Source organism: Bos taurus, chromosome X (assembly GCF_002263795.3).
Source record: "Bos taurus isolate L1 Dominette 01449 registration number 42190680 breed Hereford chromosome X, ARS-UCD2.0, whole genome shotgun sequence".
Taxonomy (NCBI): Eukaryota; Metazoa; Chordata; class Mammalia; order Artiodactyla; family Bovidae; genus Bos; species Bos taurus.
Window position 1 is genome coordinate 53,626,357 of NC_037357.1, and position 27,246 is coordinate 53,653,602.

The 27,246-nt window shown below is 39.4% G+C and overlaps 1 protein-coding gene across 26 annotated transcripts in view; it reads left to right on the forward strand.

Annotated features, from left to right (window-relative positions):
• IL1RAPL2 (interleukin 1 receptor accessory protein like 2) overlaps window positions 1-27,246 on the forward strand; it is a 1,479,614-nt gene that overhangs the window by 548,876 nt on the left and 903,492 nt on the right. For 2 of the 26 annotated variants that reach the window (XM_059883620.1, XM_059883644.1), the window contains exon 2: window positions 1-27,246. This exon is cut by the window's right edge and continues 12,379 nt beyond it. The exons of the other annotated variants lie outside the window; for them this stretch is intronic. The gene's annotated coding sequence lies outside the window, so the exon portion shown is untranslated. 26 annotated transcript variants of the gene reach the window in all.

The following is a 27,246-nucleotide window of genomic DNA, read 5'->3' on the forward strand; positions in this document are numbered from 1 at the left end:
CTGAAGATAGAGAAGCTCTGTACACTTAGCAGAAACAAGACCTTTAGCTGACCATGGCTCAGATCATGAATTCCTTATTGAAATTCAGGCTTAAATTGAAGAAAATAGGGAAACCACTAGGCCATTCAGGTATGACCTATGTTAAATCCCTTATGACTGTACAGTGGCGGTGAAGAATAGATTCAAGGGATTAGATCTGGTAGACAGAGTATCTGAAGCACTATGGACAGAGGTTTGTAACGTACAGGAGGCAGTGACCAAAACCATCCCAAAGAAAAAGAAATATAAGAAGGCACAGTGGTTGTCTGTGAAGGCTTTACAAATAGCTGAGGAAAGAAGAGAAGTCAAAAGCAAGGGGGAAAAGAAAAGATAAGCCCAAATGAATGGGAGTTCCAGAGAATAGCAAGGAGAGATAATAAGGCCCTCTTAAATGAAAAAATGTAAAGAAATAGAGGAAAATAATAGAAAGGAAAAGACTAGAGATCTCTTCAAGAAAATGTGAGATATCCAGGGAACATTTCATGCAAGGATGGACACGATAAAGGACAGAAATGGCAAGGACGTAACAGAAGCAGAAGAGAACAAGAAGAGAATACATAGAAGAAAAAGGTCTTAATGACCTGAAACCAAGATGGTGTAGTCTCTCACCTAGAGCCAGACATCTTGGAATGTGAAGTCAAGTGGGCCTTAAGAAGCATTACTACAAACAAAGCTAGTGGAAGTGATGGAATTCCAGCTGAGCTATTTCAGATCCTAAGAGACAATGCTGTTAAAGTATTGGACTCAATATGTCCAAAAATTTGGAAAATTCAGCAGTGGCCACAGGACTGGAAAAGATCAGTTTTCATTCCAATTTCAAAAAAGGGCATTTCCAAAGAATGTTTAAACCATCATACAGTTGCAGTCATTTTGCGTGCTAGTAAGGTTATGCTCAGAACCCTTCAAGCTAGGCGTCTGCAGTACATGAAACAAGAACTTCCAGATGTACAAGCGGGGTTTTGAAAAGGTGAAGGAACCAGAGCTCAAACTGTCATCATAAGTTGGATCATAGAAAAAGCAAAGGAATTCCAGAAAAAACATCAGCTTCTGCTTCATTGACTATGCTAAAGCCTTTGACTGTGTGGATCACAATAAACTGTGGAAAATTCTTAGAGGGATGGGATTACCATAACACCTTACCTGTCTCCTGAGAAATCCATATGTGGGTCAAGAAGCAGCAGAATCTTAATGGAACAACTGACTGGTTCAAAACTGGGAAAGGAGTACGTCAAGGCTGTATGTTTTCATCCTGTTTGTTTAACTTATATGCAGAATACATTGCGCAAAATGCCAGCCTGGATAAATCACAAGCTGGAATCAAGATTGCCAGAGAAATATCAGCAACCTCACATATGCAGATGATACCACTTTAATAGCTGAAAGTGAAGAGGAACTAAAGAGCCTCTTGATGAAGGTGAAAGAGGAGAGTGAAAAAGCAGGCTTAAAACTCAGCATTCAGAAAACTAAGATCATGGTATCCAGTCCCATCACTTCATGGCAAATAGATGGGGAATAATTGGAAGCAGCAACAGATTTTATTTTCTTGGACTCCACAGTCACTGTGGACAGTGACTGCAGCCTTGAAATTAAAAGATGTTTGCTCCTTGGAAGGAAACCTATGACAAACCTAAATGGTGTATTAAAAAGCAGAGACATCACTTTACTGACAAAGGTCTGTCTAGTCAAAGCTATGGTTTTTCCAGTAGTCATGTACGGATATAAGAATTGGACCATATAAAGAAGACTGCTGAAAAATTGATGTTTTTGACTTGTCATGCTGGAGAAGACTCTTCAGAGTCCCTTGGACTGCAAGGAGATCCAAGCCAGTCAATCCTTAAAGAAATCAACCCTGAATATTCATTGGAAGGACTGATGCTGCAGCTCCAATACTTTGGCCTCCTGATGTGAAGAGCTGACTCATTGAAAAAGACCCTGATGGTGGAAAATATTGAGGACAGGAGGATAAGGGAGTGACAGAGGACAAGATGATTGGATCACATCATCACCACAATGGACAGGAGTTTGAGCGACTCCGGGAGATAGTGAAAGACAAGGAAGTCTGTTGGGCTGCAGTCCTTGTGGTTTCAAGAGTTAGTCACGACTTAATGACTAAACAACAATATATACACATAATTATTTTCCAAGGTATATAGATGCTGATTTAATTAGAAATATACAAATTCATAGATATTTCCGAATTGGTAATAATTTTCTGTCATTATATAGTCTTTCATATATTAAAAGGTCAACTTTTTTTGACATTTAAAAGGGTTCCTCACAGTTTAAAAAGTTGTGTTGCACTTGTTTGTCTGAGTAATAGTTCACTATTCCCTGGCAAAAAGCAAGCCTCTGAAAGAGGGGAACCCAGGTCAATTTTGATAAGCAGAGGAGAGGAAGTTACAGATCCTAGGGTATTAGTTAAAGAGAGGATGATCTGGAGGCCTGCTGTAGTGGGGTGCTCTGAGAAACTAAGGGCTGATGTGATGATATCAGTTAGGGAAGCAGAAATACATCAATAGCTTTTGCTAAAATGGTCAGAGAATTCATTGACCAGCCATATCTCTTCTTAGGTCACTGGGCATCTCAAGTGAACAACCATCCATATCAATGCTGTATTCAGCCTTCCAGAAGGACTCTGGAAATCCATTAGGGTTGCAGCATCTCCCTGAGGGACTTTTATGACTAGTGCAGGAAAATGCAATGTTGATCTGTTCTGATTACATTATCCAGTCAAATCCCTCTAGAATGACCAGCTAACAGTCCCTGAAATAGGAAAGATTGGTGGCAGGAGTAAAATTTTGAGTCGCTTTGATAAAATAATTATCTCCAGGGATTCGGGCTCTAATCGCTACTTAGACTGTGTGAAATTATTGCCGAATAATGTGCTGAGCAAATTCCAGTTGTCATTAAGAGGACTGTGGTTGGTATCATTAAATTATATTCATTATTCAGATAAATGTTCCATGTACTCTTAAATGTCTGCTTTCTCATCGACTTGAGCATTCAGTTGGGCTTTTGTTTCATTTTGTTTTCATATCAGAGGAAGAAGGCAAGTGATACGCATAATATCTTGCTAGAACTTCATAGATGCCATAAATATTTGTAAATCAGGATAAAGCAATGTGTATTTTCCTACCCTGGAAGTGCAAGGTTAAGTTTGCTTTCATTATTTGGGGTGGTTTAGTCATGGTAACAATAATGTGATTTGGTAGTAGTTTAGGGTTGATTCAGAGTGGAAAGGAACAATTCTGTTTTATGTCTTTTATTTCTAGCAATAGCTGAATTCAGGATCATATAATTGGTACTCAAAACACAGCTATTCAACCATTTCTTTATAGTTTCCTCTTGCATGTTTTCATTTTCATTTCCACCCACTCATATATAGGCCATTTAAAAATGTATCTCTATAACCATTAAAAATGTCTTCAAATTTTCCTCCCAATAGATTTTACAACAAATATTTATTCTCAAATAGTTTCCCCCTGCAGCCTGAAACACTGTAGAATTACTTTGCACTCCTACCTACCCCTCCTACCATCCCTTAATCAGGGCTCAGAGAATGCAAACTCATATTAATAGCAGCCTAATGAAACAGCATCAGAAAAATAAGTTGACTTCCAAAGGAAAGTTATCATATAAAGCTGGATAGAACCAAGTCATACTTCATCTGTCTTTTATAGTTAATATTTCTACTGTTACTATATTTAATGTTACATTAAAATATTTATTTTCATTTTGGTATATGCTTACATAATTTTATGTCACTTCATTTTATGCACAGAGTTTTATGTTTTGCCTTTTCCATTTACCTATCGATAAATTTCCATCTTTGTCCTTAGTACTCAGGATTCTAATTTCTGATAGCTGATTAATATTCCTTCTTGTTTATCTAGCATAATTTACTTAGTCATCCCCTCATCTGTTGTATTTTGACTGTCTCTTATGCTATACATTCATCTTCTAGTAGAGTGTAGCCAAGCAAAAGTTTGATCGTACCATCAGCAATTGCTACAAATCACAATCCCTGGGTGTTTCTGCTTGACTATCCCCTCTCTCCCATTTCTATCATAGTGTTGGTCTGAACTCTGCCTGGAAAGGATGGTCATTAGTGAAAGATCTTTACATATAGTACAAGGTTGCAAGGAGATGCCTACAGTGCAGTAAGCTCTCTGTCATTATCTCATTTAATTTTCTCATTATGTCCATAAGAAGGTGTTGAGTTATTTACAGACACTTGGGATGGAGGAGGATGGTGGGTGGGTAGGTTGAGTTGCCTACTTGTGGAGAGGAAGAAAGGAGAGAATAATGGCGGTAATCTATTTACTAAACATTGAACAAGCTGTCCTTGCAGGAGGGTAAATGTGTTTGAATATCTTCCTTTCCTTCTCTCACCCTAGATTTGCCAGCTTCTCACAACTTGTGACTCTTAATTCTGCACAATGGAAGCTAAGATTGATTTGGTTAAGAACATATTTTTTTCCACTCTTGAAGTCAACATTTGAAGTGTTTCTAAGTGAGCAAAATTTCTTTTTGCTCATCCTGATTTTTCTTTGAGTTCAAAGTCTGTCCCCTGTTATAAGAATTATTAAGAAATTTTTCATCCTGCATGAGCAGTAGATTATTCTGTTTCCCAGGGCCAACCTGCCTGAGGACTTCATTGGGATGTTGCTAGAGAATTGAATCATAATTTATCCATTCTTTGTAATTTCATCAGAACACCTGATGTGTTTTTGAAAAATGTAGGGACCCAGGCTAATTGGTCTAGCCTTGTGATCAGCAGTTTTCAGGAATGACTACCTAGGCCTAACTTTGAAATCCTTGTGAATTTGGTCAGTAAAAACAGAATAAGGTATTAAAATATACAAAGAGCTGCCACCATGTGGGCATCTGCTAACCTTTGCATACCATAATATTCTTCATTAGTGGGCATTTAGAAGAAGCTCAAAGGAATCTTTTTGATGGTTATGACATGATTAATTAGAAGGAGAGTGTGAACCAACTATTTCACGGGACGTCCTTGTAATGAGTAGTGAATTTTGCATATGTTCAAGATCATCTGCTTTCTCCTCTTTATATCAGCAAGTCAAAAAGCATTCATTCAGCAGGCACTCTGTTTAAGACTATGTGCAAAGCACTGTGGAAGATCTATTGGTGATCTATTAAACTGGTTCTTATTCATTTCTTCAAGCTTAAATTCTAGTTGCGGTGACAAGATATGAAAAATTAGGTAACACAGGAGATAAATAGTTCAAGGCTATAACAGAAAAGGTGTCATGAGACAAAACATTATTATTTGACAAATGAATGGTGCAGACAAGTGTTCGAGGAGTCACAAGAAGATAGAGCTGAAAGGCATGCTGATATAGTGCCTTTTCTCCTGCTGTTCTCTGTGCCTGAAATGTCCATTGCATACATCCCTCCCTACCTGTAAAGCCCCTATTTATCTTTCAACAGCTTGTTCACTCATAGCTTCCCTAGTTCAGACTTCATCAACCCACCCAGAGTTAATGACATTATCTTCAGTGAGCTCATAGAAATTTAAACTCATTGAGTCTATAAAAACACATTTTATTTCTGCAGTTATTTGTGTACACACTGTGCTACTCCATTAGATGGAAATTCTCAAGGGTAGAGTCAGTTTGATATGAATTTATCTTTCTGTCCTAAGAACTGATCATAGAGTTGGATACTCAGTGTTTAATACATTTGTTGAAATGAAACAAAATTAATATAGTGGAAATAGCACTGAATTTCGAGTCAGCAACAACAGTGTCTGGCTTAGGAAATGCTTTTAGGAAATGTGTGTCAGTCATGTCACCTTTATGGGCTAAAGAGAATGATCTCCAGAGTTTTTTATAATAGTTACAATTGTGTAATCTTAGACTGGAAGTGATTCTTAAATTTTCCCATAGCTGCTGTTGACAACATCTGTAACACCATCATCGATGGCAAACGTTACTGCAAACCTGGTATGTGCTAAGCATAGATAAAAAATTATTTCCTTCAAATCTCCAAATAAGCTTATGTGGTCAATGCTATTATGCTTATTTTCCTGATGAAGAAACTGAACTCCAACAGGTGGACTAATATGCCCAGAGTTACACAGGTGGAAACTGTTGAAATGGAGATTCTAGTTCAAATATTTCTGAACCTAAAAGCCTATGCTCTTTAACAACCTCATTATGCACTCTCAAACCTGAATACACATTACAGTCATTAGTTTATTTATTTACTTTTTTTAATAGTGATGACTGGGCCCAACTCTTCCGGGATGCTGGTTCAGTTAGTCTAAGGAGTGGACTGAACATGGGCCATTTTAAAAACTCCCCCAAGGGCTTCTCTTGTGCCCCCAAGTTTGAGAACTACTGCACTACTTCAGCCTTTGAGACTGCAGCTGAGTCTTGTGAAATGGTAGAGTTTAAATGGACAAGGTAAAGGAGAACATTCTGGATAGAAAAAAAAAATTAAGCTTTTAGGTGATGCACAGCCATTTGAATGTGTCTTATTTCTCTGAAGGAAGAGTCCTTTGTGGTATCAAAACCACTGAGCATATAGGCTAGACTTCATCCATGGTGCAAGTGCACTTGGAAACAGTTTCAATGCAATTTCCCAGTTTAAGAGGGAAAGGACTTCTGCACTGGCCCGTTCTGGGTCTTCTGCCACCGTTTTCTAACAAAGATCAACAGGATAAGCTATTTCCTTTCATGGGGACAGTAGTTTCTCTTTGCTGTATACACTGGACTGCAAACCTGTCCATGTCTATGTGATGATTTCTGTTTGGAATTTGTAAATCAGATTATCTGGGTGAGAAAGCTGGACTTTGAAAAAAGACATGAAATGGCCTCTCCTTGCTTTATGGTCAACTCTTGTCTCGAGGCTGGCTTAATAGCACTCTTGGAAACCTTCCTTTCTGCCCAATGCATTAAAACAAGCAATTTATTTTGGGTTTTGGTAGCAGCTGCTGCTGCTGTTGGGGGTGGCTTCCTTAGGAAGGATGGTATCCCTGAGGGGGTGTGCAACTGGAAAGAAATTGGTAGTAATAATTCAGCTGCTGAATAATTCCTGAGTGTTCTGAAAGACTCATTGGAGTGGAATTGTCAGGAAAAGGACACCTCGATTATAAACATTTCAGAATGCTCAAATTGTTTGCCTTTTACAAGCATAGAGCTTAGACTTTGTTGGCAATACACTTCCTGCTGACGACTTAATCTTTTGGCTAGATTAACTGTGGCTTAAAAATACAATTATTAAGCTAGAAATTGTCATTTTGACGTATTCTGGAAATGGGCTCTAGAGGAGGACTGTGGGTCTCAGTACGTGTACAGCATCTTGGTGAGGTTGCTTCTAAATGTCTCAGCTGCAGAGGTTTATGGTGCTTAAAAAGGGAAGAAATCACCTTGGATCAAACCCAAACTTGTAGAATTCAATATATTTACTTCCAGTTTTGACTGCTTGCTCACATCAAAATAGACTTCAGCAAATGGTGTTTGGATTTGATAACTCTTTGCACCTTGCTAGACTCTACCTTGAAATGGCTCTCTCCAGTTTCTCCACAACCCTAGCATAGATAACTAGGTACTTGGTTGGAAAACAGGGCAGACTCCGAGAAGCTGAACATCTATACTCTTATCAATTCATATGCAGTGAAGATGGGATGGTCTGAATATTGCCAAGATCCTAAGTATTAGAGATTCATAAAAATTAGGGTAGACATAATATCTATAGAGATTAGGTATTCTGCAGTTAAGCATATCTGGAGTTTAAATCCTGGCTTTACTGCTTGGTAACTTGGGTGATCCACACTAGCTTTCTGAGTCATTTCTTCACCTGATTATGTTGGGAGAATTTAATGAGATGCTGCAGATGATTTGTTTAGTAGGAATACATGTGCTCAGTTGCTTAGTCATGTCCGACTGTTTGTAGCCATATGGACTGTAGCCTGCCAGGCTCCTCTGCCTGTGGAATATTCCTAGCAAGAATACTGGGGTGGAGTTTCATTTCCTATTCCAGGGGATCTTCCCAACACTGGGATTGAACTCATCTCTCTTGTGTTTCCTGCATTGGCAGGCAGATTCTTTACCACTAGCACCACCTGAGAAGCCTGTTTAGTAGGTAGTGAACAACTATTAGCTATGGATGAAAGTGGAGTTTGGTGGAGAATGGATACATATATATTTGTGGCTAAGTCCCTTTGTTGTCCACTGGAAACTATCACAACATTGTAAATTGTCTATGTTCCAGTATAACATAAGGGCTTCCCTGGTGGCTCAGTGGTAAAGAACCCACCTGCCAATGCAGGAGATGGAGGTTCAATCCCTGGGTCAGAAAGATTCCCCTAGAAGAGGAAAATGGCAACCTACTCCAGTATTCTTGTGTGAATAATCCCATGGACAGAGGAGCCTGGTGAGCTACAGACTACAGGGTCACAAAGGGTTGGATACGACTGAGCGACTATGCACACAATATAAAATATAAAGTTAAAAATATTGGTTATTATTATTAGACTGTGATTTTTTATTACTACCACATGTTTTTGCTGCCTTCATCCCAGATTCTCCATGGCTGCCTATTGCCCCCCAGTGGAGTGTCCTTCCTGTCCTATAGAGTGAGTCCCATGATCCAGATGTCACTGACCTTTGATTCAATCTTTTTGAATGATGTTCCCTATTACTTGGCAATTGACTCCACTGTTTATCAATGAGGTGACCTCTGTGAGGCTTATTTCTTCAACTGTAAAATAAAGAAATGGTTTTACCTCCTTCATATGGCTGTTGAGAGGATTAAGCAAGATAATCCATGTAAAGGGCTTAACTCAGCATCTGGTCTGTGGTAGTACTCTCTAAAGGTCGCCTGCTTTTACTTCTCTGTGCTTGTCAGAACAGGATAGTGGTGAGACTGGCAGAAAGAAACTAAAAACACAGGTTGAAATGTTATTTCTTTCATGGAAAATGTCAAGAGACATAAAGGGATGGTTATGTATAGTGGTAGATGGAGTATTATGTATCCAGATGAAAGTATGGTTCTCAGGTTCCCACACTTTCCCCTAGGGATGTGCAGCTTTGAGCTACACAATTTGCATAGAGTGGGAATTTTACCAGGCTCTGAAAGATCTTTTTGTCATCCTTATTTTATTTTCTTTTAATCCTCTCCTGGTCCCACCCAACTGTTCTGCAGATTCTAGCTACAAATCTACATACCTACCTACCAGGGGCAAATAAATGATCACAACTCCTTCACATTCCTAAGTACTTATGGGAAGACTAGGTGAGGGGAAGGTTCCTTTGCTGGAAACATCGGTTAGCAGGAAAGGGCTAAGGCTTTTCTGAGATCTACTTCTGTTGGACTTTGGTGATGTTTTGTAATAGGGTTTATTTTTAGTCTGAAGTAGTAAGACCTTGGCTTCGAATTGGAACAAGCATCCCTAGATGGGATTTTTTTTCCCCTGGAAAATGCTCAATATAAAATGATGCAAACTTGTGAAAAATTCTATTAGTATGGCAGTGTGAGTAGAGAAGTGAAAATACCTGCCCCTTAATCCACAGGCCCACCCTGCCATCCCTTCCCTAGAGACAACCACTTTTAACTCTGTTGTGTATCCTTCTACATTTTTCCCCATTCAACTATAAACAAATATGTCCAAAAATTGGATTCTACTGTAAATATTGATCTCCTTCCCCTTTTACATAATATCATCTCTTGGAGTTATTTCTGTGTGAATACATCAAATTTTTTTTTCTTTTTTTAGCAAGTGCATAGTATAGATGCACTTTCAGATAACTTCATTTTTTTTTGTCTTTATAAACAAAACAGATTTTGGATGGTAATGGCATTTACAAGTTAATTAACCTTATTAAATTCACACAATTATTAAGTGAGAGAGTCAAGATTTGGGCCCATGTTGGCTGACTCCAGATCACATAGTATTAACTGCTAAGCATTCCTTTGTTTCTGTAACTTAATTACTTTTACCCTCAGTTTCTAATATAAACAATAGTTATGAGCGACTCACAAAATTTCAGAGTTGGAATAGACCTTTGAGACAGGTTATCTATTCTGACCTCTGACTTTCTAAACAAATCATTAGATGGTTTCTCTTTGGGCAAATCATTTCTGAAACATAATTTTGGAGATATAAAACTCCATTAAATTATTTGCATCTGCAGTTGCAGAAACTCTGGGTTGCTTAAGGAATGGTTTATCTTACATCCTTCATATTTTATATCGCCATTTTTTGTATGATATGTTAACACTCTGAAGTCAGTAGGATAAACTTATTAAGTCTGTTTCACAAGTGGGGACATTTAGGCTCAGGGAAATTAAACAGCTTAAATTTTTTATTAAAGTGTAGTTGATTTACAATATTATGTTAGATTTAGGTGCACAACACAGTGATTTGGTACTTTTGCATATTATACTCCATGATAGGTTATTACAAGATAATGAGTATAATTCTCTGTTCTATGCAATCTATCTTTGTTGCTTATGTATTTTATATGTAGTAGTTTGTTAATTTTATACTCATATCTTGCCTCCCCATTCCCTCTTCCCTTAAATAACCACTAGTTGGTTTTCTATATTTGTGAGTCAGTTTTGCATATACATGCATCTCTATTATTTTTAGATTCCACATTTAAATGATATCATACTGTATTTGTATGTCTATTTCTGACCTATTTCACTAAGCACAATATTATCTAGGTTCATCTATGTTGCTGCAGGTGACAGTATTTCATTATTTTATGGCTAATGTTCTAGTGTATATATACCAAATCTTATTCCAATTGTCTGTTGATGGGTACTGGTTGCTTCTTTAAATGTAAGTAGTGCTGCTATGAACATTGGGGTGCATATATGTTTTCAAATTAATGTTTTCACTTTTTTTCTAGATGTTTATCTAGGACTGAAATTGTTGGATCATATGGTAGTCCTATTGATATTTTTAATTTTTTTTAGGAACCTCCATACTGTTTTAAGTGTTGGCTGAACCAATTTTCATTTCTACCAACAGTGTTCAAGGGTTTCTTTTTCTCCACATCCTCCTGAACATTGGTTCTTTGTAGACTTTTTGATGGTAGCCATTCCTGGTAGCTCAGATGGTTAAGAATCTGCCTGCAATGCAGGAGACTCAGGTTTGATCCCTGAGTCTGGAAGATACCCTGGAGAATGGAATGGCTGCCCACTCCAATATTCTTGCCTGGAGAATTCCATGGACAGAGGAGCCTGGTAGCCTACAGTCCATGAGGTCACAAGGAGGCAGATATGACTGAGTGACTAAAACACACACACATACATTGTGACTGGTGTGAGGTAGTACCTTGTTGTTTTGATTTGCATTTCTCTAATAGTGACATTGAACATCTTTTTATTGAACAGCTTATAGTTATACAGATAGTTACTGAAGGCAACCTGAATGTCAGTTGAAGGAGTTTGACCTTTAGACTTTGACCAGAATGCATCAAGAAGTTACTGAAGGCTTTGAATAGGGGTGAGGTTGTGGGATTAGGTGGATGGGGTAAGTAGATGATTTCTGATAACACTAATGCTTGCTCCTTGGGAGAAAAGTTATGACCAACCTAGACAGCATATTAAAAAGCAGAGACATTATTTGCCAACAAACGTCTATCTAGTCAAAGCTATGGTTTTCCCAGTAATCACGTATGGATGTGAGAGTTGGACTATAAAGAAAGCTGAGTGCCAAAGAACTGATGCTTTTGCTGTGGTGTTGGAGAAGACTCTTGAGAGTCCCTTGGACAGCAAGGAGATCCAACCAGTCCATCCTAAAGGAAATCAGTCCTGAATATTCATTGGAAGGACTGATGTTGAAGCTGAAACTGCAATACTTTGGCCACTCGATGTGAAGAACTGACTCATTTGAAAAGACTCTGATGCTGGGAAAGATTGAAGGTAGGAGGAGAAGGGCATGGCAGAGGATGAAGTGGTTGGATGGCATCACCAACTCAATGGACATGAGTTTGAGTAAACTCCAGGGGTTGGTGATAGACAGGGGAGCCTGGTGTGCTGCAGTCCATGGGGTCACAAAGAGTCAGACAAGACTGAGCAACTGAACTGAATGCTTCAAAAATAAGACTGGAAAGAACCAAGATAGTAAGGCAGGCCAGCTATTTAGGTATGAATAGATAAAATGCATGGGTGCTATTGATAGCAATCAGTCTGAAAAGGAAGGGATGGCTGGAAGAAATACCAAGAAAACAATATTTTTAGAGCTTCATCACTAGCTGGAGATAGTAGTGTTAGTCGCTCAGCAGTGTCCGACTCTTTGCAACCCTACGGACTGTAGCCCACCAGGCTCCTGTGTCCATGAGATTCTCCAGGCAAGAATACTGGAGTGGGTGGGTTGCCATTCCCTTCTCCAGGGGGTCTTCCCAACCCAGGGATCAAACCTGGGTCTCCTGCATTTCAGGCAGATTCTTTACTGCATGAGATACAGGGAAGTCCCAGCTAGAGATAGGAGACTAGAAAAAGAAGAGATAAGGATAATCCACACGTATTAGTTGGGTTGTTTAGATAGTGGAACCATTTACAAATAAGAAAATCAGATTTGGAATGAAGACCAGTTTGAGTTAGGAACTTCTGTATACTGGTGGCTAGATATTTAAGTAAAAATGTGTAAGTATTTTTGAAAATGAAGTACTGGGACTTGGATGAAAACATTTCTGAAGGTTCAGGCTCAATTGTCTTCTATCTTTACACAACTGTTCACACACTCAGTATAGTAGGTCTGTAAGGAAATTTTAAAAATCATCTATTCTGAGTCCCTTATTTTACAGATGAGACCAATTAATGAAATAACTTGCCTGGGGTCTTAAGTGTCCATGACAAATCAGATTTCCTGAGTCTCTGTTCTTGCTCTTTACTGAACATCAGGTGTTACAGACTGGTAATGGTCCACTGAGAGTTGTGTTTGTCTAGGGGAGCAGACTGTGTTATTGATCACAAATACTTGCTGCCTTTCTCTGGGAGAGGATTAAACTCTTCCTTCCCATTGATGTGGCCAGCCTGGGCCATGTGACTCGTTTTGGCAAATGAAATGTGAGCAGTCACCTCTGTGCAATATTTCTGAGAGGAGCTTTAAAGCATGATTTAAGTACATCGTTTCAGTGCATTATTCACCAGGCTTTCTTTCTTTTTCTTCTGCCATGAGTTCACCAATATTCTAGACAGAAGAATCTTTGTCAGCCTAAGTCCTAGACTAAACATGATGTGCAGCAGAGATATGACTGATCTTTGATGGGATTGTAATGTGAGTAAGAACAACCTTCTGTTGTAAGCTGAAAATCTGGGATCATGTGTAAATACAGTATAACCTAGGCAATCCTAACTGATACAATCTTCATCATAAAAAAAAATAAATAAATAAAACCTGCATCAGTGAATAACATCTGAAAATTTTGAGAGTTAGCATAGAGATCTAAACTTCAGATTTCTGCTGAAAAATTGGAAGAGCTGACACATTTGGCCTAGGTGCCACACATTGGCTAAGACTGTATAGCATCTACCCCTGTAGAAATAGAAGCTAACACTGTAATTTACCCCCAGCATCCTATAATCCCTAACTCTATCTTATGCCCATCCATCTTCTTCTCCACTTGTTTACATTACCTATCTGGCCCTTGTAAGCTTATGAATCTTCCTCTCTGAGTTTATATAAAAATTTTCTACCCCAACAAGAAATGCTTGAGACAAAAAGAACTGAGACCTGAAAGTGGAACTTTACTTAATACCCACCTGCATGGATGAGATAAAGAATGAGTGGGGAGACATTTAATAACTGGTTAGAAAAGGAAGAAGTAAACCAGAATTGGAGAGTTACCAAATCAACCAAAAAACAAAGAAGAGACAAGTGAAGAAGAGGGGATGGTCAACCTCAGGGAAATCAACAGAGTTCAAGAATAAAGACAGTGAAGAAAAGCAGGTAATATGTGACCTTTGAGATAATTGCAGTGTTTTGATGATCATGGAAGAAAGAAGATAAGGTAGGAAGCAAAGGGCTGCTGAGAAAATGTAGGTGTTGAGATAACTTTTTTTTTTTTTTTCTTACAAATTGACATTGAATGTAAGGAGAAAAATAATTGGCTTCTCAAATGGCAGCAAAATCAGGCCAAATTTGTTTTATCCCTCTTCTTGTGTGTGTGTTTTTTTTTTTGGGGGGGGGGGTTGGAGTGTCTGTGATGGGCGAGGAGTAACACATATTTGAAAAGCATTGGCAAAAGAGTGAGTAAAGAGAAACCAGGTAATTGAGGAAGGAAAGCTTGGGAAGTGGTTTGGAGTCGTCAATAGAGACCACAGGTGAATCAGTTAGTTTTGGAAATAAGTGATAGCGGACTTTCATCCAGAGAAGGCGACGGCACCCCACTCCAGTACTCTTGCCAGGAAAATCCCATGGACGGAGGAGCCTGGTAGGCTGCAGTCCATGGGGTCGCGAAGAGTCGGGCACAACTGAGTGACTTCACTTTCACATTTCATTTTCATGCATTGGAGAAGGAAATGACACCCCACTCCAGTGTTCTTGCCTGGAGAATTCCAGGGACTGGGGAGCCTGGTGGGCTGCCATCTATGGGGTCGCACAGAGTCGGACATGACTGAAGCAACTTAGCAGCAGCAGCGGCAGCAGACTTTCATCTAAGTCTTTTAATGTGGGATATGGGGTCTTAAAGAACCATCAGTAGTGACTCAGAAGAGAGCAGTATCTGGGCCCCATGAGGTGCGTGAGCAATGGAAGTATGATGACCTTGTCTCTGAACTACGGTTTGGAGATGGTCTGCTCTCTCTGGTTACAGTCTTGAATGAAGTGCAGACACACAGTGAAGGATCTGATAACCGAGAGACCGAATGCCATTTGTGGCAGGAACCTGAGCCATGTGCCCAGATACAATCTTGGTGCCTTTCTGACCCCCTTTTCTGTCAGTTCTGCAACCACACTAATAAGAATTGTCTTTTATCTTCCATAGGTTAATGAGTTTGAGAAGGAAAAATGCAGTTTATTATGATGGCAGGAAGGGCAATGCAAATGGCAACTGAGAAACTTGAAATTTATTTTCAAAGGTCTTTGAACTTAATTTCAAGAGGCAACCATCGCACTCATGAAACAGCACCCTGTGAAGAATATAGAATGACAAAAATATGTTACAGTCAGTAATTTTCATCCTATGCTTCTATACCCTCAGGAGACCCTCTTGGTGGTCTGCATACTGTGCCTTATACTATTCGTGTTTATGTCAGTGTCTCTGTCTCTATCAATGACATAAAGTAGGGGTTTACTTATGCTATATTAGCATCTCATTATCATGCTTGTTTTGGACCAAAAAATTGCAACTGACCTATAGATATTCCCTGTCACATAGCAAAAAGAGAGAAGTTGCTGTGCATCATGATGTTTGTGGAGGCCATGCTATCAGTCCCACTATGACGGAAATGAGAGTATTGCCAAGGAATGAATTTCTAGTGGAGTCTTGCTGCTGCTAAGTGCTTCAGTCATGTCCGACTCTGTGCAACCCTGTAGACGGCAGCCCACCAGGCTCCCCCATCCCTGGGATTCTCTAGGCAAGAACACTGGAGTGGGTTGCTTAGTGGATGTGTTATCTGCCTCAACAGAAGCATTAGCATATATGCCACTGTATCTGATATACTCTGTTTTGTGAAGGCACGTTGTTCATATGGAGGGTAGTTGGAATGGGTTCTGATCGTAGGTGGCCCATAGGTTCATTTGCCTTGGAAGAGACTGGAGGATAGAAACAGAATTATACTAATTGCCCCATTCTTCTGGGGTTTTAGTTACTTTTCCATTATTTCAGTCATTTATCTGAGTTTTGAATGGGGCCTGAATATACAGAGGAGATTGGTGGTGCAGTAGTGGGAAAGTTTCTGCTGCAGGAGGAAATGTACAGGGAGGAAAGGGACCGATTCTTAGACTGTGGAATAAAAAAGGAATGACTGAGTCTCAACTCTATTTAATTTACCTTTATTCTATCTTTATTTGTTACTAGGCTGCACTAGGCACAAAAATTAAGAATTAGTACAATGGGCAAGGGGCTTCCCTGATAACTCAGTGATAAAGAATCCGCCTGCCGATGCAGGACGTGCAAGTTGGATCTCCGGGTCAGGAAGATCCCTTGGAGAAGGAAAAGAGTTGGACACAAACTAGCAACTAAACAGCAACAACAATGGTCAAGACACATGATCTAATCAGCTTATTCTTCCAACTATGACAGTAAACGATATGCTATTATAGACCTCTTCTGACATCAGCTGTTTTCCTTAATTACAAGAATGTTATAAATCACTTAGCAGTTCATACTTTTATAGCTGGCTTCAGATAGGAGATTGAAAAATCCAGGAACCTCAAGGATGAGTGGGAGCTAGGCAGTGGTAGTGGGTTGAGGAGAAGGGGTTGTATTCTGGACAGAGAAAAAAATATGCAATTTCCCTGAGGTGATAGAAAGCAGAGGATGTCTGGGGATTTGAAAGAACATCTTTGAAGCCTGGTGAGCAAGTGGGAGGGAGTGGTATTAGAGGAGAATGAAGAGACAGGCAAGGATTGCAAGCCTAAGAATATCCGTTGTGAAACTGTGTCCTGAGTCCCATGAATATTCATTAAAAGCAAGTTCATGATATCGTTAAAGGTATTACACTAGAAAGTCTCCATATTCTTGGGCTTCTGTTGTACTCTACAGTCACTCATTTGAGCACTCATTCAACAAGCATATATTGAAGGTCTGCTATACACCATGTACTTCAGGCCAGAACTGTATACCTTCTAGATCTTTGTGAATTACAGGCTGCCACTTACAGTGTGGTCACTTTGTCAGTCCTGTCATGATAGTCAGATTTAGCTTCTTTTCATTATTATTATCTTGGTTATAGTATTGTGGGTTTGGAGAACAGGGCCCAGTGTCAGTGACTTCTGATGCGAACAATCTGAAATACATCTTCAACTAGTGTCCTTAAGCTCCTGGTGGGCAACAGCAAGAGAGGGAATGGAAACTAGAGCCGTGTCTTGGTGCCATTAAAGCAGCATTTGGGAAGGTGCTAAACTTAGTTCTTACAGCCCTCTTATTCTCAGTTCTGTGAGCTTTAACAAGGAGCTTCTAGTTGTCATTTTGAAAGTTGATAGATGTCACTGTTTTCTTTCTCTGTAGCCTTGCTTTAGATTCTGTTTTGTTTTTACCTATTGCCTCTTTCCAGTCTCTTCCCATCTCGTTTATTCTATTATTCTAGCTGTCTCTCTGAGCATGAGTACTAGGAGTAATGAGTACTGCTTTCAATAGCAGGGAAAGCAGAGTGACTCAGATAGGCCAGCCCTGATCTGGGAGTGAACCTTTATAGTTATCTTCATCCTCATTCAAAAATAGAAATTGTGCTGAAAAAATAAAGTCAATGGCAAAAAAAATGGCTTTCTCATCTGGACACCTATTTAAGATTTCTCTGCCCTTCATTGATCTCACCTTTTTCTGAACTGTATTAGTACACTGAATAAAAATCATAAGATTTAGTTCTTGATAACATATTGTATCGGGCTAATTTATGATTCTTTAATAGATGCTGATTTTGTTACCTAATAGGATAGGATTATAAACTCCCACAGTGAAGGGACTATGACCTTACTGTATTTTCTATCACCCTTAGAATTGAACAAAATGACAGGCGTGCAATTTAGCCATTCAGTGACACTTGATTGAGTTAATGAGACCTGTCACATTATTGTACATAGAGAAAGACCTTTGGATTCCTAGTTGGCTTTTAATGATTATTAGAGTGCAGTAGAACTTTTGATAATAATTATTCCATCACCATGCTGCTTCAATTGTCTTTCTCTCCTTTCTATACCAGCAAGGAGGCATGAATTTAGTGGGAACATCCATTTCTTCATGTCAAATTCTGCCCCTTTGTATGGCATTTTATGTTATACAAGGGTGCCTTTGCTTTGTCTCTGCAAGTGAAAGCCAGGTAATGTTTTTAATGTGACTGTGTCTCTTTTTTGTTCTTATACCCTCTGAAGCAGCCCAAGAGGAAGAGATGACAATAATATAAGACAGTCACATGAGAAAGTTGTAATATGGTATAAATGAAGGGGACAGATGTCACTTGTGGCTACAAATTAATTCCTTCAGATCTTTGGATTTTTTTGACTAAATGACAAGAGCTGAGAGAAGAGAAGTGTATGAAAATGAAGACATTCCTTGGTTTTGGCAGCCTGTGCTTGATAAAGTAAGATTAGAGATTGAGTTGCTGATATTCTCATTGAAAAAATTGCATGAGATTAGTAATGGAGAAAGAGAAAGAGCTTTGAAATCAAAGAAATGGGAAAGGAGCTCTATTTGTTTCCTACTGCTTTTGTAATAAATTACAGCAAACTTGGTGGTTAAAAACAACACTCATTTATTATCTTACAGTTCTTGAAGCCAGAAGTCCAAAAGGAGGCTCACTGGGATAAAACAAGGTTGTGGATAGGGCTGTATTCCTTTCTGGAGGCACTAGGGGAAAATGTATTTATTTGCTTTTTCCAGCTTCTTGAGGCTGTCTGCATTCCTCGGCTGGTGGTCCCCTTCCATTTGCAAAGAATCAAATAACCATATGTGGAAAAACGTGGGTGATAAGTATGTAGATGACATAGGAGACATGAGCCAAGGAACACTGAATGAGAGTCAACAACCTTCTAGAGACAGAAAATACTATGTACATTTTATCAGAGACAGCCTAAGAGTCTGGTCCTGCTATTGAAAATAATGAATTACAATTTATAGTGATTATGAATACATTTTGCTTTGCACATGCAATGTGTTTTCATTAAATGAGCACTGAGTTCTGTGACTTAAGATGTAGTATAAGATAAAGTCCATGTAAGCAGTTTTGTGTATTTTTGCAATTATCTTTCTAATCTCAAAGCTAATTATTTAATGTCTCCTCAGTCATGTGCTTCATATCTTTTTGTTTCATTCTGGGCTCCTCCCCTCCCCCATCTCTCCCTCTCTCCCTCCTCTTTTGCTGTTTTTGATTCTTATGCTTTTCCTTTTGTCCTCTACTGACATCATGTATTTATTTAGTTGGTCTTAGTACTTTTGCCTGGAAAATCCTGTGGACGGAGGAGGCTGGTAGGCTGCAGTCCATGGGGTCGCTAGAGTTGGACACGACTGAGCGACTTCCCTTTCACTTTTCACTTTCATGCATCGGAGAAGGAAATGGCAACCCACTCCAGTGTTCTTGCCTGGAGAATCCCAGGGACGGCAGAGCCTGGTGGGCTGCCGTCTATGGGGTCGCACAGAGTCAGACACGACTGAAGTGACTTAGCAGCAGCAGCAGCAGCAGCAGCTGCATCATGCAGGACATTTTGTTGCAGCACACAGACTTCTCTATTTGGTGTGCTTGAACTCAGTTATTGCAGTATATAGGCTTAGTTGTCTCTTGGTTATATGAGATCTTGGGTCTCTGACCAGGGATCCAACCTACATTCCCTGTATTGTAAGGCAGAGTCTTAACCACTGGACCACTAGGGAAGTCCCATCATCACAGTAGTTTTTAACTGAGCAATTAATAGAATAAATAAAGTCAAGCCCAGCATGTATATATTTGGGAGGCAGAACTTCTGATTGGGAAGCCCCTTAAAATTTAGTTGCATGCTAGTTAGATTTTATGCATATAGATAAAATTTTAATGGTTCCCTGTAGCCATTCTCCTAGAGCTCCTCTATGTTTTTAATCTTTTAGTGCTTTGACTTGTGGCTTCCTTGTAAAAAATAATAATTATAATAACTTTTTTTGAGGATACTCTGTAATTTGTGTGACTTTTCTCTAACTTACTTTGGCCAAAGCTATGGATTTGATTTTCACATGGATGGACTTTAGTGTAATTCTAGTTCATTACTACAGTCAGTGCTCTTTATCCTGGAGGTTATTTTACAAAAGTAGTTCAGATGAACACACCCCCTCAAAAAAGTAACTGCATGTATACCAGCTTTCTATGTCTCTTATTAGAGAAATAATTCCTGAGTTTCTGCCCAACCAATAAGTGGGTCTCATCTTTGTACATGAAAGAAGTCACACAGCCAGCCCAGCAGACAAAGATTGCTTTTTCATTTTAGTCTTCCACTAGTCCTTCTTTCCCAGGATGGCTTCATGTGTCTCAGAATGACTTACAAAGAAATAAGACTTTAAAACTGAGAATAGCTGCTAATCACTTCATGATCTTAAGGCAAAGTCATGTTTGCACCATAAGAGCTTGATTGTGATTTGATAGTCTGAAGTTTGTGTCAGTTGCTCAGTCATGCCTGACTCTTTGTGACCCCATGGACTGTAACCCACCAGGCTCCTCTGTCCATGGAATTCTTCAGGCAAGAATACTGGAGTGGATTGCCATTCTCTTCTCCAGGCAATCTGAAGTGTGGTGGTGAGGAAATGGATGATGGCCAGTTTGCATCTGTCCATACAGCAAACTCAGGAAGGCTGAATATAGCCTAGTGGTTAAATTTTTGGCCCCTGGAATCATGAAGAGTTAGATTAAATTCTAATTCCAACATTTACTAGCTTTATGTTCTTAATCAAGTTACTTTACATTTCTGAGCTTAATTTTCCACATATATAGTAATGTATATCTTAGAAGGTTAATTGAATCACAGGGAGCTTGTCATTGAAGGCTATTTTCCATACACAAGGGGTAGTGGCCCATCCAAAAAATCTAGTAAGTGCATAGACACATTTTACATCACTCCAAAATAAGGCAGCCTAGTGTAGTGTGAAAGGGGATGGACTCTGGAGCCTGATGCTTTGGATTCATATCCAAGCTTTATCATTTAATAGATGTGTGGCTTCATACAAGTAACTTCATCTTTTGGCTCTAGTTTTCTCATTTATAAAATGGGAATAATGATAGTACATACCTCAAAAGCTTGGTATGAAGATTAAGTGAATTAATACAGCTGTAACACCTAAGACAGTGCCTGCCACATACTAGGTGTTCAAGAAGGAATAGCTCCTCTTATTATTGATTTGTGTTAATACTATTAATACTACTAATAAATGAGTGAAGATGATTGATTTAGAGATTGAGATAAAGGATGATACCTCAGTTTCTAGCTTAAGCAGTTGGTTCTGTGGTGGTATCATTTACTGAGATGGAGAAAAGTGAGAGGAGTAGATTGGGGCATAAGTTGTGGGAATGGCAAAGTTTGGTTTTTGATGGTGAAGTGTCTGTGGAATATGAATATAAAAATTTCAAAATGGCAGGTTTTCTATAAGCCTGGGGTTCACAGAATTAGGGAACAGGGATATACATTTGAGAGTAGTCAATATACTATTTTTTGAGATTATGATACTGGATGAGGTAAGCAAAGACCGAGACCTTAGAAAAAGAAGTGAGGGCTCAGGCTCAGTCTCTGGGGTGTGGATAATGAAAAACCAGCAAAAGAGACTAAGAGGTATGACAAAAAGAAAAGAAGGAAACCTACCTTTTATGATAGTTAAGACAGAAGAGTGTTTCAAGAAGGAGGGCATGGTCAACTTTATAGCAGGAGGGCAGAAACAGCCATTGAATTTGGCCCTTTTGAGAAGTTTTGCTATGAAGAAGCATAGATAATGAAGATGGCAGTTTGATGTGCCATCAAGGAAGGGTCTCTTTTTTTAAATATGGAAAATTCTAGCGTATTTTTATATGCGACCAGAGGTGATCCATTAAAGGAAAGAAATCAAGGAAGGGCAAACAGGAGGAGATGGAATCCTGAATATAAATTGAGGGGTTGGCCTTTGACATGAGCAGGAGCATTGCTTTTATTTCTATGAGATAAAGTACATAGCATAATGCTTGACATGTAGTAAGTATGCAGTAAGTAGTAGGTTTTATAATTATTGTTCTTGTTGTTAACTCAAGAGCCATGTTGATTTGGATATGGAAAAGACAATTTGGGTATGCTCAGAGCCCAAGGCCGTGAGCTCAGCCTGTGTAAGGAGTTGGCATTTAGTGTGGGCTATTCTAAACAAGGACCCCAAAATGTGATTTTTGAGATATAAAGACTTTTGTTAAGCTTGGCCCACCTAACCTAGTTATATTTTTTATATCAGAGGTGGGTACATGGCATCTGTGGTTATGACTTGGACAAAAGGCAACATATTTTTATTTTATGAAGTATACTACAAAGGCATGATTCTAGAGAAATAGATTGAATTCCATTTAGATTCATGGATCAACATCTCTCCCCCAGTATGTGTTGTCCCTGTAACACATATACTAAAGGAGAGAATGATGTGTTCCCATTCATTATATTTACCTCAGCAAAATGTGCTCCATATGATGACATTCAGCAGTGTTTTGTGATTTTCAATGTTTCTATGATATCATTTTCTGTGCTCTCAATACAATGAGCTGAAGGCTTTTAGCTGTTTTACCTGTTATTCCTTTAGAAACAAGTCCCTTTTCTTAAGGGCTGAGTTTTTCACAGCACCCTGAAATGCTTTTTGCCTAATCATCTCTGAGTGTAAATGCAAGCTTTGTGATTTTTTCAAAAATACTTCAGAACTTACTATAAATGTGTGTTTTTAAATTCTTTCCCCAAGTGGTCTTTATGCAACCTATATAAGTCTACATTTTTGATCATTTTTTCACCTTATGTTCTTTAGATAAAAACCAATACAATATTGTAAAGTAAAAAAAAATCATTAAAAAAATGAGTTTGATTAGTATTCAATGTGAAAGGTGGAATATGCTTTAAAACTTTCAAACTGTCATTTGAAATTAGTATTAGAGTGAGACATACTTACTGGGGTCTTTCAGCAACTATCTCTTGTCCAGTTACAGTTTATAAGAAGTTGTCTGGCCGTGACTTCATTGGTTTTCAGCATCCCTGTTATTAGTACCATATGTCTGTTTCCCTGATTGCTGAGCCTGGCCCTTTGGTTTCTGTGAATTTCCAGATTCCTGAATATTTGCCTTAGTCTCTGGGGCTGGAATGCAAAAGTAGGAAATCAAGAAATACCTGGAGTAACAGGCAAATTTGGCCTTGGAGTAGAGAATGAAGCAGGGCAAAGTCTAGTAGAGTTTTGCCAAGAGAATGCACTGGTCATAGCAAAAAACCCTCTTCCAACAACACAAGAGAAGACTCTATACATGGACATCACCAGATGCTCAACACCAAAATCAGATTGATTATATTTTTTGCAGCCAAATTTTTGCAGCCAAAGATGAAGAAGCTGTATACAGTCAGCAAAAATAAGACCAGGAGCTGACTGTGGCTCAGATCATGAACTCCTTATTGCCAAATTCAGACTTAAATTGAAGAAAGTAGGGAAAACCACTAGGCCTTTGAGGTATGACCTAAATCAAATCCCGTATGGTTACAGAGTAGAAGTGACAAATAGATTCAAGGGATTAGATCTTATAGACAGAGTACCTGAAGAACTATGGAGGGAGGTTTCTGACATTTTACAGGAGGCAGTGATCAAGACATCCCCAAGAAAAAGAGATGCAAACAGGTAAAATGTTTGTCTGAGGAGGCATTACAAATAGCTGAGGAAAGAAGAGAAGCAAAAGGCAAAGGAGACAAGGAAAGATATACCCATTTGAATGCAGAGTTCCAGAGAATAGCAAGGATAGATAAGAAAGCCTTCCTCAGGGGTCAGTGCCAAGAAATAGAGGAGAACGATAGAATGGAAAAGACTAGAGATCTGTTCAAGAAAAGTAGAGATACCAAGGGAATATTTCATGCAAAGATGGGCTCAGTAAACAACAGAAATGGTATGGACATAACAGAGGCAGAAGATATTAAGAAGAGGTGGCAAGAATACACAGAAGAACTGTACAAAAAAGATCTTCATGACCCAGATAATCACAATGATGTGATCACTCACCTAGAGCCAGACATCCTGGAATGTGAAGTCAAGTACTTGGGCCTTAGGAAGCATCACTACGAACAAAGCTAGTGGAAGTGATGGAATTCCAGTTGAGCTAATGAAAATCCTAAAAGATAATGCTGTGAAAGTGCTGCATTCAGTATGCTAGCAAACTTGGAAAACTCAGCAGTGGCCACAGGACTGGAAAAGGTCAGTTTTCATTCCAATCCCAAAGAAAGGCAGTGCCAAAGAATGCTCAAACTACAACATAGTTGTACTCATCTCACATGCTAGTAAAGTAGTGCTCAAAATTCTGCAAGCCAGGCTTCAACAGTTCGTGAACTGTAAACTTCCAGATATTCAAGCTGGATTTAGAAAAGTCCGAGGAACCAGAGATCAAATTGCCAACATCTGTTTGATCATTGAAAAAGCAAGAGAGTTCCAAAAAAACATCTTCTTCTGCATTATTGACTATTCCAAAGCCTCTGATCACAACAAACTGTGGAAAATTCACAAAAGAGATGGGAATACCAGACCACTTTACATATCTCCTGAGAAATCTGTATACAGGTCAAGAAGCAACAGTTAGAACTGGACATGGAAAAACAGACTGCTTCCAAATTGGGAAAGGAGTACGTCAAGGCTGTATATTGTCACCCTGCTTATTTAACTCATATGCAGAGCACATCATGAGAAATGCTGGAATGGATGAATCACAAGCTGGAATCAAGATTGCTGGGAGAGATATGATTAACCTCAGTATGCAGATGACACCGCACTTGAGGCAGAAAGTGAAGAACTAAAGAGCCTCTTGATGAAAGTGAAAGAGGAGAGTGAAAAAGTTCGCTTAAAACTCAACATTCAGAAAACTAAAATCATGGCATCTGGTCCCATCATTTCATGGCAAATAGATGGGGAAACAGTGGAAACAGTAAGAGACTTTATTTTGTTGGGCTCCCAAATCACTGCAGATAGTGACTGCAGCCATAAAATTAAAAGATGCTTGCTCTTGGAAGAAAAGCTACAATGAACATAGACAGCATATTAAAAACCAGAGACATTACTTTGCCAACAAAGGTCCCTCTTGTCAAAGCTATGGTTTTTTCCAGTAGTCATGTATGGATGTGAGAGTTGGACTATAAAGAAAGCTGAGTGCCAAAGAATTGATGCTTTCGAACTGTGGTGTTGGAGAAGACTCTTGAGAGTCCCTTGGAGAGCAAGGAGATCCAACCAGTTAATCGTAAAGGAAATCAGTCCTGAATATTCATTGGAAGGGCTGATGCTAAAGCTGAAACTCCAGTAGTTTGGCCACCTGATTGGAAGAACTTACTCATTTGGAAAAACCCTGATACTGGGAAGATTGAAGATGGGAGGAGAAGGGGATGACAGGGTATGAGATGGTTGGATGACATCATTGACTCGATGGACATGAGTTTGAGTAAACTCTAGGAGTTGGTGATGGACAGGGAAGCCTGGCATGCTGTAGTCCATGGGGTTACAAAGAGTTGGACACAACTGAGGGACTGAACTCAAACTGGGATTTAGGTCTTTCTGGTTCCCATACATACATATATATTTTTTTCTGGGACCTGTATGTCCTTATTGTTATTGCGATTGCATTTCTTTTATCTGCCCTGTCATGCTTTGTCCTTTGTGTTTTCAGGCTTGCGTTTGCTTGCCTGGTTTTATTTACTAGCTTTTTTCAAGTGCCCAATTAGGTATTTCTTCTAACTTTTGAGCCCAAGACTGATTCTTGCCCTAAAGTAGTACCAGCTTCTTAGGCTTGCCTCCATGTTATACTGTGGCCCCAGCACCAGCATTGAGAGCTAAATAAATCACTGGTTTATACAGCAGTTCTGTGAAGAAATCACAGTATATCTGATTTTCATAGCAGTAGTGATGGAAAATCAGAGAAGACAATGGCACCCCACTCCAGTACTCTTGCCTGGAAAATCCCATGGATGGAGGAGCCTGGTAGGCTGCAGTCCATGGGGTCGCTAAGAGTTGGACACAACTGAGTGACTTCACTTTCACTTTTCACTTTCATGCATTGGAGAAGACAATGGCACCCCACTCCAGTACTCTTGCCTGGAAAATCCCATGGATGGAGGAGTCTGGTAGGCTGCAGTCCATGGGGTCGCTAAGAGTTGGACACAGCTGAGCGACTTCACTTTCACTTTTCACTTTCATGCACTGGAGAAGGAAATGGCACCCCACTCCAGTGTTCTTGCCTGGAGAATCCCAAGGACAGGGGAGCCTGGTGGGCTGCCATCTATGGGGTCGCACAGAGTCAGACACGACTGAAGCGACTTAGCAGCAGCAGTGATGGAAAATAAAGATGCTGTGCTTGATGCTTTAATCTCTGGGTTTAAATTCTTGCCCTGACAGAAACAGTAAATATCTGTGAGCAAATGTCTTAGCCTCTCTGAAATTCGGTCTACTTCTTTGTAAAATAGAAATCATTTTCACCTATTTCATTTTTGTGAGGGTTAAATAAGAAATAAGATGTCATATGTAAAAAATCCCTAATGTGATAACTAGCACATGTTTGTTAAATCTGGTGATATTCTCATAGATAATTCTGTTTCATTAATTAGTTTATTTTTATCAATTCATTTCAGTTCAGTCACTCAGTCGTGTGTGACTCTTTGTGGCCCCATGAACTGCAGCACGCCAGGCTTCCCTGCCCATCCCCAACTCTTGGAGCTTGCTCAAACTCATGTCAGTTGAGTTAGTGATGCCATCCAACCATCTCATCCTCTTTCATCCCCTTCTTCTGCCTTCAATCTTTCCCAGCATCAGGGTGAACAAGTCAGGTGGCCAAAGTGTTGGAGTTTTAGCTTCAGCCTCAGTCCTTCCAATGAATATTCAGGACTGATTTCCTTTAGGATGGACTGGTTCAATCTCCTTGCAGTCCAAGGGACTCTCAAGAGTCTTCTACAACACCACAGTTCAAAAGCATCAATTCATGGTTCATGTACTGTTGAAGCCTGGCTTGAAGGACTTTGAGCATTACTTTGCTAGCATGTGAGATGAGTACAATTGTGCAGTAGTTTGAACATTCTTTGGCATTGCCTTTCTTTGGGATTGGAATGAAAACTGACCTTTTCCAGTCCTGTGGCCATTGCTGAGTTTCCAAATTTCCTGGCATATTGAGTGCAGCACTTTTACAGCATCATCTTTTAGGATTTGAAATAGCTCAGCTGGAATTCCATCACCTCCATTAGCTTTGTTGGTAGTGACGCTTCCTAAGGCCCACCTGACTTCACATTCCAGGACGTCTGGCTCTAGGTGAGTGATCAAACCATCATGGTTATCTGGGTCATTAAGACCTGTTTTTGTACAGTTCTTCTGTGTATTCTTTTCACCTCTGCTT